Consider the following 14,543-nt stretch of genomic DNA (forward strand, 5'->3'; position numbering starts at 1 on the left):
TTGACAATGATTCCCAAAGGCCATTACTCTCTGTACCCTCTTTCCCTGAGCTACACCTGCCTCTTGGACTTTCTCCTCGCATGTCCAGCTAGAAAGTCAGCATTACTATATCCCCAACTATCCTCCTTTCTCTTCAAACCAGGTTGTTCTTACAATTTCCTTATATTCCCAGTTTCTAGGACTTGAAAACTGAAGGTTATCATGGATTCCTCATCTTCCCTTACATAAAATAATGGTAATTATGTAGCCTACCTGCGCAAGGTCAGTTGTCCCCTTCTATTTCAACTGCTACCTTCCTGCTTAGGCCCCCGTAGCTCTGACCTCCACAGCCTCAATTTCCTCCTGATCAATCTATTTCTCTTCCCCACTTGGAAACTTCCTATAGCCTACAGAGTAAAGAAGGAAAGAGGAGATCACATCAACTAAGTGCCACTTCATGCCACGTGGAGGATATTTTACACACATTATCACATTAAATACAGAACAGACTTTTCATCTGGCATTCAAGATCCCCCACACCATGGTTCCAGCCCTCCTTCCACCTCATCTTCCACCTCTCCACCATGCAAACCCTTCCTTTCCGTTGAATTTCCGATTTTCTTTCCCCAACACACACTGGGTTTGCCTGACCCTATGCTTTTGGCTCCTTTTGTTACCTCCACTCACAGTTCTAGTCTCCATTTTTTTAATGCTTTTTATCAAAATTTGTTTTTAAGTTTGTTTATTTGGGGGCGGGAGAGCACGAGAAGGGGAGGGGCAGAGAGAGGGAGAGGGAAAGAAAGAATCCAAGGAGGCTCCAAGCTGCCAACACAGAGCCTGATGCAGGGCTCGATCCCACAAACCGTGAGATCGTGACCTGAGTCAACATCAAGAGTTGAACATTCAACCAACTGAGTCACCCACGTGTCCCTCTAGTATCCATTTTTCAAGGCTCAACTCAAATACCACCTGCTCCCTTAAAGCCTTTCCTGATTCTCACGGGATATGACTTCTGCTGCTCCAGAATCTTTGTGAGGGCTTTTTTTTTTTTTTTTTTTTTTGGCTCAAATTTTTCCTTTTATTAGTTATTTGAGCTTATTCTCTAATTTTTGCCAGTAGAGTATGAGCTTCATAAAGATAGCTGTACATACATTATTTTTTTATTGTTCACTGCACCTAGTAATATACTTAGCACATCCTTTAGCACTCAATAAACATTTGTGATCTTGAACTTTAGCTTGGATTTGACTTTACATATATGTGACCTGTAAAAGTGCTTTTCAAACTGAGTCTCAATCCATCTTACTGAATGATGAAGTCAATTTAGTGGGTCACAATCCGAATTTTTAAAAAGTGAAATAGGTTGAGGCACCTGGGTGGCTCAGTCGGTTGAGCGTCTGACTTTGGCTCAGGTCACGATCTTACGGTTTGTGAGTTCAAGCCCCGCGTCAGGCTCTGTGCTGACAGCTCAGAGCCTGGAGCCTGCTTCGGATTCTGTGTCTCCCTCTCTGTCTGTCCCCCCCGCCCCCCACCTCAAGAATAAGTAAACATTAAAAAAAATTTTTTTAATGAAATAGGAAATATCAAAGAATGTTATAAGTACTAAGGTAGGTATTGCTTTGTAAAACTTTAATGATGTGTGTGTGTGGCTTCTTACCATAGCAGTCAAAAAAAGGTGGAAAAGCACCACTTTAATACATATGCATTATTTCAGTCAGCTGATTACAAGCTCCTTGATGACAGAAAGCAGATCTGACCAACTCTAACCTTACGATCGGTGAGAGCCAACCCCCTACTCCTGAACCTCACTCATTCCAGAAAGCTGCCCTAGGAATTAAAAGAGGGACTCAAGGCAAACAGCAAGGTCCTATTAAGTGAGCTTCTCCTCTGTTAAGAGAGACAAAAAATAAATAAATTCATGAAGAAATTCTACAAATACTTAAGAAAGCAGATGGAAAACTATAGACCAGGCCTTGGATTTAGCACCAGAAGACCCACATTAGAGTTCTCGCTCTGCTGTTCACTGTGTGATGCTGAATGAATTGCTTGATTTCTTGAGCTTCAGTTTTAACCAATTAAAAGAACAACATATACCCCGCCTCACATAACTGTATTAAAATTAAGTTTTATATACACACGAGATTATTTTGTAAACTATAAAAATGTTCAAAAGTTTTAGATAAAAACCTGCATGTGTCATTCAGTAAAAAAGTGAAAATTGATGGGGCACAAATTATACAGCTAAATGGGCACGAGGTGTGATTTTCATTTTGTTTTTTGATGGTCAGTGACACCCAGAAACCCACTCAGACTGGTGTGCTCAAAGGGAACTGAATCATTCACATAAGTGGGAAATCCAATGGCACATCTAGCTTGAAGCAGGGCTGGATCTGAGGACTCAGATAATATTGCCAAGCTACTGTGCACCTGTCTTTATCTAACTCTCTCTCTCTCTCTCTCTCTAGACTCTGTATCCATCCTAGAATAATTTTATTCTCAAGCAAGTTCTCCTTGCATGGGGGAACAATGGCCACCATCTGCTCTGGGCCAATGTGATCCTCACAGCCTGGAGTATCTCTTTCCCTATTGTTCCAGCAAAAGTGTTGGGGAGGGCTGTGTCTGATAACCTAGCTTGGGTCACGAACCAAGTCCCAAGCTGAAAACAGTGCCCAGGGGTGCCTGGGACACAAGCTGACCATTAGAGCTAGGGGGTGTGGTCAGCCCTACTGGAGTCATCTGAACTGAAAAAGAGATTGGTAGGGAGTCTTCTCCAGGGGTCAGAGATTCAGAATGACAGAGATTCAGAATGACCAAGTTTCTAAAGCTGAATAGGATTAGTTTAGAAAGACTTCATGGTTTCTTCTGCTTAGCTTCACCATAGAACAGCAGAGGAATGTTTGTTCCATTTCATTTCATTTACTTAATAAATATAGCACCGAGGATCTATACTATGTGCAAGTGCTGTTCAAGGCACTGGAATATTGTAATGATCAAGATATACAAATGTCCTGCTCTCAGAGAACTTACATTCTGTGGGGGAGACCAATAATAAACAAGTCAATAAATATAAGTGAGAAAGTAATAAATTCTATTAAAAAATAAATTTGAGGGGCGCCTGGGTGGCTCAGTCGGTTAAGCGTCTGACTTCGGCTCAGGGCATGATCTCACGGTCCGTGAGTTCGAGCCCCACGTCGGGCTCTGTGCTGACAGCTCAGAGCCTGGAGCCTGCTTCGGATTCTGTGTCTCCCTCTCTCTCTGACCCTCCGCCATTCATGCCCTGTCTCTCTCTGTCTCAAAAATGAATAAACATTAAAAAACAAATTTGAAAGGTAAGGTAAGGAGCAGCAAGAGCCAGAGGTGAGAGGTAAGGATTATTTGACAAAGGATGGTTAGAGAAGATGTCACTGGGTGACTTTGAAGCAGAAATCTGACCAAAGTGAGAAAGCAAACCACATGATTAGCATCTGGGAAAGATCCAGACAGAGGGACCAGCAAGTGCAAAGATCCTGAGACAGGGCCAATAACTTCCCCCTGGAGCAATACATGTACACTTATTAACATATATTTGCATGTGTATGTGATCATGTTAATTATTTTTCTACATTAAATCGATGACTTTTAGGACAGTAATACTAAACTGCAAAATCCTGGGGCGCCTGGGTGGTTCAGTCGGTTAAGCGTCCGACTTCGGCTCAGGTCATGATCTCGCGGTTTGTGGGTTCGGGCCCCGCATAGGGCTCTGTGCTGACAGCTCGGAGCCTGAAGCCTGCTTCGGATTCTTGTCTTCCCCCTCTCTGCCCCTCCCCTGCTCCTGCTCTGTGTCTCTCTGTCTCTCAATAATAAATAAACGTTAAAAAAATTGTTAACTGCAAAATCCGTAAAGTCTTTCTACTATTGATTCTTCTAGGTAAGATATTTATGAATCTTGTTGAGTGTGCACAGGTGCCTAGACTTGAGGCAGGGACTTCCTTTGCCCAATAGAAACTGAACCCAGCGGAAGCTCACTAAATGGTGCTGGTGGGATAACGAGCCATGCAGCACAGTGAATACCAAGACTGATGGGACAGAGATCCTGGGTGACCCAACTAAAGCTGGGTGGGGAGAATTTCCTTCTAGGGATTTTCTTACCTCTGTCCTTTTGCTCTAATTGCCGTGGACGTGCCAGGCGGCACAAAGTGGCTCCTGAGGGTGGTTCCTGCTGCTGCTGGGTAAAGGTCCCTTATCCAAAGCCAAGGACTAACACAAAGGAAAAATTCCTCTGATCTCAGTCCTTAGCAAGGGTTATGTCACCTGAAAGAGAAAAGCTTGGGGTGGGGTACGTGTGTGTGAAGGGTGGAGGGAGTGAGAGAAGTCAGAAAGCAAGAGACCCGCCCTCCCTAATTGATTGGTGACAGTTTCCCTGAACTTGGAACCCCTATAACCCATCCCTACTTGGCGCTGTTTTTCATCCAGTGATGCCCTTATCCTTAAATTGCACTACTTCTGGCATGTTTGGTGTTCTTTACTACCCCCAGTAGCTAGATTGGCCTACTTTTAATTGTCAGATGGATAGGTCCTTTGCTTATCTGTTTGTATTCATTTTCATAGAGTATGAATTCTTAGACCATGTTCAGGAAAAACATATTCTAAATGTAGCTCAGTGTCTACCTTAATTGCTCATTACGAACAGGCACTCATAAAGGCTTTTTGATGATGATTATGACTGCAGTGATTACACTGGAAATCAAAGGCTACCTGTTATAATTTTGGACTGCTGCTCCTCTGGAATGCTAACCTCTTTTACAAGTCTTCTCTCATAAACTGGTTTCCACTGGACTCCACCCGAACCCTTTCCATTTGATGGCCAAGAGACCTATGTTTTAATCTCAGATCCACCAAAAACTTCTGTGTGTCTCTTACATGCCTTAGTTTCACAGTTTTCTAGTGCAGGATGGAAGAAGCTCACAGGACTTGCAAGTAGAAACAAGAGGTAAAATTAAAAAGTAGATACGGTAGATGCGGAAGGGCTTCAAGAGTAGGACGTGAGGAGGCTGTCAGAAGCTTCTCCTTCAGGCCCAGCCCTCTGAGACACTCTTCTTTCTCCCTGTAGACACACTTCTTCTTCCAGGATCCTCAGGTTCCTGGTCTGAAGGAGGAACCATGCTTGCGCGTCATCTTTCGCAGAGTTTCCTCCCGATGACCCTCTTGACCTCATTTTTGCCGCTTGCTTCTTCCTTACAGGCCTTCAAACAGATACTTTTCTAAGCCTGGAGGTCATTTATATCCCCATTCTGTTCTTGCTAAGAGAAAAACAATGTGCCAAAAAACAATGACTGGAATGAGAAATGTGCTGGAGTCAAACGGTGAGCCCCGCAAGCTTCAGAAGACAGAAAAAGAACAGGCAAAAATAAACTCCAGGTGAATTAAAGACCTGAAATGGTAAAACAAATGAAATAAAACCTTCAAAATCATCTGAAAAAATATAAATATCTTTATGATCCTAAGATAGAATTTAAAAAGCCAAATTATGAAAAAGCAGAAGTTATAATAGCCAGTTTTGATAAAGCTGACTGTAACAAATCTGTAACAAATACTAAATACTCATATACAGGGGCGCCTGGGTGGCGCAGTCGGTTAAGCGTCCGACTTCAGCCAGGTCACGATCTCGCGGTCCGTGAGTTCGAGCCCCGCGTCAGGCTCTGGGCTGATGGCTCGGAGCCTGGAGCCTGTTTCCGATTCTGTGTCTCCCTCTCTCTCTGACCCTCCCCCGTTCATGCTCTGTCTCTCTCTGTCCCAAATATATATATATATATATATATATATATATATATATATATATATTTTTTTTTTTTTTTTTTTTTTTAGTAGGTTCCACACCCAATGTGGGGCTTGAACTCATGATCCTGAGATGAAGAGTGACATGCTCCACCAACTGAGCCAGCTGGAAGCCCCTCTAAAAGTATTTTAAATAAGGTCAAAATACAAGTAACGGATGGGGAGATAGGGAGAAGGTATCTGCAATGTACATGCATATCAGAAAAAGATTGGTATTTAGCATCTGTAAAGGCTTCCTATAAACCAATAACAATAAAAAAGAAGATAAACAACCCAGTGGGAAGATAGACATAAGGTATGAATAGACAATTACCAGAAGACATTCAAACAATGGTACATATAAAAATCTATTCTACCTCTCCAGTATCCAGGAAAATGCAAAGTAAACTGACAAAGAGTTTCATTGCACATCTACTGGATTAGCAATAATCTAAAAGTCTGACCATTTTAAGTGTTGGTGAGAAACTAGGACTTGCATATCCTGTAAAACTGATACAACCACTTTGGAGAGCAACAGGGCAATATTTACTCAAGTTGAAAATGCATATATCCTCCGATCCAGAAAGTCTACTGCCTTGGAACAGTGTTTTTCAGTCCATTAGTGGGTCATGAAATCGTTTTAGTTAGTCGTGTCCAGCATTTTACAAAAATGGAATAGAATAGTAAATAGAGTGCAGATAGCCTAAGTAAGTATTATTTCACTAAACTTTTATTTTGTATATTAAATGAGTCTTGTTATAAAATGCATTTTTTTAATTGTTCATTTATTTTTGAGACAGCATGTGCGCACTGTCAGCGCAGAGCCTGATGCAGGCTTGAACTCATGAGCTGTGAGATCATGACGTGAGCCAAAGTTCAATGCTTAACGGACTAAGTCACTCAGGCGCCTCATAAATTGTATTCTTACCATGAGTTATGGTTAAAAAAAAAAACCACTCTGAAAACACTGCTTAAGAGGAACTCTCATACATAAGAACAAGGAAGCCTGTTCAAGGATGTTCCCCTACAAGGCAGTGTTTGTAATAATGAAACATTGAAAACAACATAAATGTTTATCAGTAACAAACAGAATAACAAACTGGAGTGCATTCATGAGATGGAACACCACACAGCAGCTAAAATTAATGAACTTGATCTACATGGATGAATTCTGAAAGCAAATTTGAGGGAAATAAAAATAAATGCCACTTGAAACCAATTACAGTTGACCTTTGAACAACACAGGGGTTGGGGTATTGATCCCTCACGCGGTCAAAAATCCATGTATGTCGGGGCGCCTGGGTGGCTCAATCAGTTGAGCATCCGACTTCAGCTCAGGTCATGGTCTCGCGGTCTGTGAGTTCGAGCCCCTCATTGGGCTCTGTGCTGACAGCTCAGAGCCTGGAGCTTGCTTCGGATTCTGTGTCTCCCTTGCTCTCTGCCCCTCCCCCACTCATGCTCTGTCTCTCTCTCTCTCTGTCAAAAATAAATAAACATTTAAAAAAATTAAAAAAATCGATGTATAACTTTTGACTCCCTCCAGACTTAACTATTGACCAGAAGCCTTACCAATAACATAGTCAATTAATACATATTTTGTATGTTCTATGTATTATATCCTGTATTCTTACAATAAAGTGTGCTAGAGAGAAGAAAATGTTATTTGGAAAATCACAAAGAAGAGAAAATACATTTATAGTCCCGTACTGTATTTATTGAAAAAAATCTCCATATAAGTGGGAGTGGACCCGCATTGTGTCCCAGTTCACATTATAAATTAATTTACAAATATAGAATTATGTTAGAAACAATATTTATAAAAGTCCATATGATTTTTCACATAGAAAAATATCACAGAAACGGTTTTTTGTACACACAGTCTGGGGGTGGGGGGTAGGTAGTCTGTTTGGTTGTCTTTCTTCATAATATTTAAAAAGTAATAGTGACGTGGGGCGCCTGGGTGGCGCAGTCGGTTAAGCGTCCGACTTCAGCCAGGTCACGATCTCGCGGTCCGTGAGTTCGAGCCCCGCGTCAGGCTCTGGGCTGATGGCTCGGAGCCTGGAGCCTGTTTCCGGTTCTGTGTCTCCCTCTCTCTCTGCCCCTCCCCCGTTCATGCTCTGTCTCTCTCTGTCCCAAAAATAAATAAAAAAAAAAAAAAAAAAAAAAAAAAAAAAAAGTAATAGTGACGTTATTTATACCTCAATAAACTGAAAATAATTTTCTGTATTGTATATTTCAAAATAAAATTTTAAAGTAATGCTGTGAGTCTCAAAAAAGAATACACAGGGAAAAGTTAAAGTTTTTTTTACAATGTACTTGTGTTCCTTTCTCTAAAAAAAATTAAATCCCCAAACCAGCACTACTCCTATCAAGGACCCAACAACATGGTACAAAGGCAACTCAGGACATGATCTTGACCTTAATGGAATGCTGTTCCACTAAAATCAACAATTATCCACATTTTAATTAGCACTTTTTGAGTAAGTTCAAACAGGGGCTGTGCTGTGCAAACCCATGTTGTTCAAGGGTCAACTGTATATGAATATTGATTTATTAAGTAGGCTCCATGTCCAGCATGGAGCCCAACACAGGATTTGAACTCATGACCCTGAGATCAAGACCTGAGCTGAGATCAAGAGTCAGATGCTTAGGGGTGCCTGGGTGGCTCAGCTGGTTAAGCGTCCTACTTCGGCTCAAGTCATGATCTCACGGTTTGTGGGTTTGAGCCCCGCGTTGGGCTCTGTATGACAGCACAGAGACTGGAGTCTGCTACAGATTCTGTGTCTCCCTCTCTTTCTGCCCCTCCCCTGCTTGTGCTCTGCCTCTCTCTGTCTCTCTCGAAACTAAATAAACATTTAAAGAATCAGATGCTTAACCAGCTCAGCCACCCAGGTGACCCTGTATATGGATTTTTAAAACATTAAAAAAACTCATATAGTATATATTCATATGCATATATATTCAAATATATATATATATATGTAATCCATATTGAATATACATATGCTCATATATAATTCATGTAATTTATATTCAATATATAATTATATATATTATAATATATATATTCAAAGTGTTAAAAGTGGACTGATACAAAGGGGATGCCCAGGAAGGGAGGGAAATGGGACTTGGGAAAAAGTAGGTATGATATTATTTATTCATTTTAGGTGGTGGATATGTAAGTGTACATTATAGTATTCCTTGTTCTCTTCCTTTTAAAATATTAATTTTTTTTTTTTTTTAGTAATCCCCACCCAAGATGGGGCTCGAACCCATGACCCAGAGATCAAGAGGCACATGCTCTTTGACAGACAGCCAGGCTTCCCAACCTTTTTAACACATAAGAAAAAAATGCAATTAAGAAGTTTTCATCTTGTTCAGATTCTGAAAGAATATCATAAAATTGTATTAAGCACTGGTTATTAAAACTCCTTCATTCTGGGATATTTTTTTTAGTGCCTTGGGATGAATAACCTGCCAAAGGCAGCCTGTCAAACTTAATGAATTAGTATCTAAGATTGGCAAATCACTGCAGTGAGTATTTCCACTAGCAAAAGAGATTTCTCTTTTCCTGAAATTTCAATCTTTCCTATCTTTGGACATGCTGTTCCTTCTTTTCACAAAGCCCTTCCTTCCGGTGCTTGTCTGCCAGGCAATCTCCAATTTATCTTCCATGATCTAGTTCCAGCGTGACTTCTCTTCATCTGGATGCTCTGTCCCCCACCACCAGATTTTATCAATGATTACTCCTTCCTTTAACTCTCACTGTGCCCTGAACATATTTCTCTGTTACAGCACCTATCACATGATAGCACAGTAACTTTCAAATGCCAATCTTCACTGCTAAACTTTTGAACTTCTTGAGGGAAAGGCCTACCTCTTATTTGCCCTTATTTTCCTAGAACCTAGCAGAATGGCTACAGAGTGGCCCCTCAAATGTTTATAAGATGAACGCCAAATTCTGATGACAAACCACATGATATATGGGTTTGGGGAGCTCAAATCTGATTCCCATTTATTGCACCACAAATCTGGACCGCTTTAAGGTGGTCCTTATTTTAGGGCATTCTATTGGTTCCTCACTATCTCTTGTCCAGGTCCTTATAATAACTCTTTTGTATCCTTAACCTTCAGTCTCTTCCCACTCTGATCCATCCTGGATGCCACCCCAGACTAATTTTTATAAAACATCATCTTTTCTTGTCATTCCTTTGGGCAAAATGCAGCAGGACTCTCTAATCCTTTCATATCAAATCCAAATCTCTAGTCTTCAGTCATGAGGCCTTCAGAAACCCAGCCTCACTTGAGTATTCCAAACATATCTCCCAATCATTTTATTATGTGGGCTGGAATTACCTGTCTCATCTCTGATTTATTCCGAGCAACAAGAAAAATGGCTGGCCTGGGGGAGAGGCTTAATAATTGTGAGATCATTGAATAAATGAACTAATCCTAATATATAATCATTTGTTTCAGCCCAGCTAGTTTCTTCTTGTTTTGTATACACACCAAATTCATATCAGCCCATCTTTGTGTCTGCTAGTACCTAATAAACAACACTTAATAAAATGTATTGCAAAATAAGGCAGTGCCTTATTTTCCCAAAGAGAAGAACTAAAAAAATAGTTTTTGGTCAACCTCATATATATGAAATAGTCAACTGTCTACTTTAAGTAGTATTAATTTAGTGAACATACACTATCTAACATTATTTAGCAACACATTTAAAATCACATACGAAATAGAGATAATGCTTTTTCCCTCGAACTTTATAATACAATTTCATTCAAATTATCAGTGCTTTCATCATCATTCAAGCCAATTTTATCATCAGCTGGCCCAATTTACAGATCACACCATCCTCACATATATCCAAATTATTTGAGGACAGTTGGTTTTTTTAAATTCATGCTATGCTTATATATTCCTGATATCCACAATATAACCTTTCTGCTTTTTAATTTTTTTTTAACACTCATTTATTTTTGAGAGACAGAGTGAGAGCTGGGGAGGGGCAGAGAGAGAAAGAGAGAGACAAATCTGAAGCAGGCTCCAGGCTCTGAGCTGTCAGCCCAGAGCCCGACATGGGGCTCGAACCCACAACTGCGAGATCATGACCTGAGCTGAAGTCGGACGCTCAACCGACTGAGCCACCCAGGTGCCCCGCTGCTGCTTTTTAAAAGGCTTACTCCGGGGCGCCTGGGTGGCTCAGTCGGTTGAGTGTCCGACTTCAGCTCAGGTCATGATCTCGTGATCTGTGGGTTCGAGCCCCGCGTCGGGCTCTGTGCTGACAGCTCAGAGCCTGGAGCCTGTTTCAGATTCTATGTCTCCCTCTTCCTCTGACCCTCCCCTGTTCATGCTCTCTCTCTCTCTGTCTCAAAAATAAATAAATGTTAAAAAAAAAAAATTAAAAAAATAAAAGGCTTACTCCAACAAGATCTAACACTTGAAACTGTGAGGTCCTAAAGCCAGAATAATTCCTTAAATCTGTGTTAACGTTTTTCGCCTCCCTTTTAAGTAATTCCATACGGTGATCTCTGTAAGCCTGGAGAACCAGCATCGACTAAGGTCATTTCAGGCTGCATCTTCCCCAAACAGTATTTTGTTTTTTTTGTTTTTTTTGTTTTTTTTTTAATATATGAAATTTACTGTCAAATTGGTTTCCATACAACACCCAGTGCTCATCCCAAAAGGTGCCCTCCTCAATACCCATCACCCACCCTGCCCTCCCTCCCACCCCCCATCAACCCTCAGTTTGTTCTCAGTTTTTAACAGTCTCTAATGCTCCCAAACAGTATTTTGATTCAAAACGAAATATATAAAACAGGCACTGCGGGCTATAAGAGACTTCGTAAGAACACAAGATATAAGGCAACTTCTTTCCTGCAAAATTATTTTCAGAATAAAATAAAAAAATAAATAATAAATCAAACACTACCTTATATTCAGGTATATAAAATACTTATTCATGTAACAAATATTTAATGAGCATGTCTTGTGTCCCAGGCACTGTGCGAGGGACTATAAATACAGTGAGCTTAGAATTCCATGGAATTCATGAAATGCATAATGCCACAGCTGATTAATTATGATCATTTTAAGTACTATTAAGGACAAGTATACCTAGCTACAAGATAGATGAGTGACAGAGGAACCTAAATCTGTGGGATTAAAAAATAGTTTTCTCGGGGCGCCTGGGTGGCGCAGTCGGTTAAACGTCCGACTTCAGCCAGGTCACGATCTCACGGTCCGTGAGTTCGAGCCCCGCGTCAGGCTCTGGGCTGATGGCTCGGAGCCTGGAGCCTGTTTCCGATTCTGTGTCTCCCTCTCTCTCTGTCCCTCCCCCGTTCATGCTCTGTCTCTCTCTGTCCCACAAATAAATAAAAAAACGTTGAAAAAAAAATTTAAAAAAAAAAAAATAGTTTTCTCCAACAGTGCTGTTTATGTACAGTGCAGTAATTCACGTGCCCAGTCTGGGTTCAAATCCTGACTCAAATCTTGAGCAGGTTACTTAACCTCCCTTTCCTCATTTAGAAAGTGGAGCTGGGGCGCCTGCGTGGCTGAGTCGGTTGAGCATCCGACTTCGGCTCAGGTCAAGATCTCACAATTCCGTGGGTTCCAGCCCGGCGTCGGGCTCTGTGCCGACAGCTCAGAGTCTGGAGCCCGCTTCCGATTCTGTGTCCCTCTTGTGTTCTGCCCCTCCCCCGCTCACTCTGTCACTCTCTCTCTCTCTCAAGAATAAATAAACACGAAAAAGAAAATAATAAATAAATAATAAAGTGGGGTTAATAACAGTATCTACCTCATGAAGTTATAGTGAGGATTAAATGACATAATACACAGAAAGCATCAAGAACAATGCTGGCACATGGCAGTTGCTTAATAAACGCTAGCTATTATTACCATTTCAGCTGGAACTTGAAAGACAAACTGGGAGGGAGGGAAGACACTCCAAGCAAAGAGCAACATGCAAAAGCCCAGAGCAGGGGCGCCTGGGTGGCGTAGTCGGTTAAGCGTCCGACTTCAGCCAGGTCACGATCTCGCGGTCCGTGAGTTCGAGCCCCGCGTCGGGCTCTGGGCTGATGGCTCGGAGCCTGGAGCCTGTTTCCGATTCTGTGTCTCCCTCTCTCTCTGACCCTCCCCCGTTCATGCTCTGTCTCTCTCTGTCCCAAAAATAAATAAAAAACGTTGAAAAAAAAAAAATTCAAAAGCCCAGAGCATAAGGTTGCTTGCCCTAAAGTAGAACCGAAAGGCCAACGTTTCTTAGCATAGAAAGCTAAGGGGTTGAAAAGATACGATGCGGCATGAGAGGAGGCTGGGAAGACAGGATGAAGTCAATAATGCAAAGCCTTGTAGGCCGGGTCAAGGAGTCTGAACTTTATCCTAAGAGTCAGAGGAAACTTGAAAGGTTTTATAAAGGGGAGTGACAAGCTTAGATTTGCAATTTTCAAAGCTTTCTCTGGCTATGGAATAGAAAACTGGTTGGAAGGAGGCCAAAATAGATGAAAGGGAAACCAGTAAGGAAGCAGATTCAGTCTTCTGGATCAAAGGCGGGTGGTGGCACAGGAGAGAGGAAACTGGATGACTGAAGAAATAGTTAGAAGGCTGAACCAGCAAGACTTATGCATGTATGTTGTGGTGAGGGGGCATGGAGGGAGAGGCACTAAATAATAAACATGTATTTGAGGAAGGAAGGAAGGACGGAAGGAGGGAAGGAAGGAAGGAAGGAAGGAAGGAAGGAAGGAAGGAAGGAGGGAAAGAATTCCTGTGTTCTTGCCATATTGTTTTACTGCTCCCTCGACTCCATCTTTCCAGGCACAATACCTGCCTATTTCCTCCACAAAAGTGTCTCTGATTGATCTTGCCCCCTTCTTTCCATGAGTGTTCTAGAATTTTAGAGCTGAATATTTTTCTTTTTTTTAAGTAGGCTCCACACCCAGCGTGGAGCCCAACATGGGGCTTGAACTCACAACCCTGAGATCAAGACCTGTAGAGCTAAATATTCTTGAGATACATAACAGTTGAGAGAACTTAGACACTGCCTGAAGACTGAAATCATGTTTTAGTCAACTTTCTATCCTGCCCACCTCATCTACCCAACAATTGTAGAGACCATCACTTACAGAACATTTTCTGACTTCATGAGCAGTAGTCATAAACAGTCTATGTTAATACGAAACTCTCTGACCCATTAAGGGTCATATGGAGTTTTCACAACCATTTTTTTCTTGGCTTTTCACAGAACTCTTATCAAATGAGTACTCTTACAGAAGAGATAGAGCTAAAGTAACTTGTCCAAGGTCACATACACTAAAGGAAATGGCAGTGCTAAGATTTGAACCTAGATCCTGTTTACCAATAGGATGCTTTTTACTACTCTCCATGTAGGGTAAATATTCATATGTACTCAAGACAGCAAACTAACTCTGGGCAGCAGCTAAGCACCACCTCTAAGAATCCTTCCCAGTTTCAGTAATTAGTTTAACTCAAAAATATTTATTGAACACCTACTACATCCCAGGCATGGCGCCTATTGTTAGGGGTAGGGTACAGCAGTGAACAAGGCAGGAAGGTGCCTGCCCTCAGTCTAGTTCTGGGAGCCCGCCAAACAAGGAAACAAATGTATAAACAATGTAAGTGGTAAGTTGATGGAGGGAGGGAGGTGGGGGATGGGCTAGAAGGGTAAGGGGTACTAAGGAGGGCACTTGTGATGAGCACTGGATTTTGTATATAAGGCATAAATCACTGACTTCTCTTGAAACCAATATTGC

At 41.5% G+C, this 14,543-nt stretch overlaps 1 protein-coding gene across 6 annotated transcripts in view; it reads right to left on the reverse strand.

Annotated features, from left to right (window-relative positions):
• The window catches only part of SLC11A2 (solute carrier family 11 member 2), a 52,880-nt gene that overhangs the window by 37,599 nt on the left and 738 nt on the right, over positions 1 to 14,543 (reverse strand). For 2 of the 6 annotated variants that reach the window (XM_078449866.2, XM_078449870.2), the window contains exons 2-3: positions 4,108 to 5,389; positions 253 to 386 (exon numbers count right to left, since the gene is read on the reverse strand). The gene's annotated coding sequence lies outside the window, so the exon portion shown is untranslated. The remainder of the gene's footprint in view (positions 1 to 252; positions 387 to 4,107; positions 5,390 to 14,543) is intronic. The other 4 variants (XM_078449869.2, XM_078449868.2, XM_078449867.2 and 1 more) reach the window with 4 other exon arrangements.

This window comes from Panthera onca, chromosome B4 (assembly GCF_046562875.1).
Source record: "Panthera onca isolate mPanOnc1 chromosome B4, mPanOnc1 haplotype 2, whole genome shotgun sequence".
In the NCBI taxonomy this organism is placed as follows: Eukaryota; Metazoa; Chordata; class Mammalia; order Carnivora; family Felidae; genus Panthera; species Panthera onca.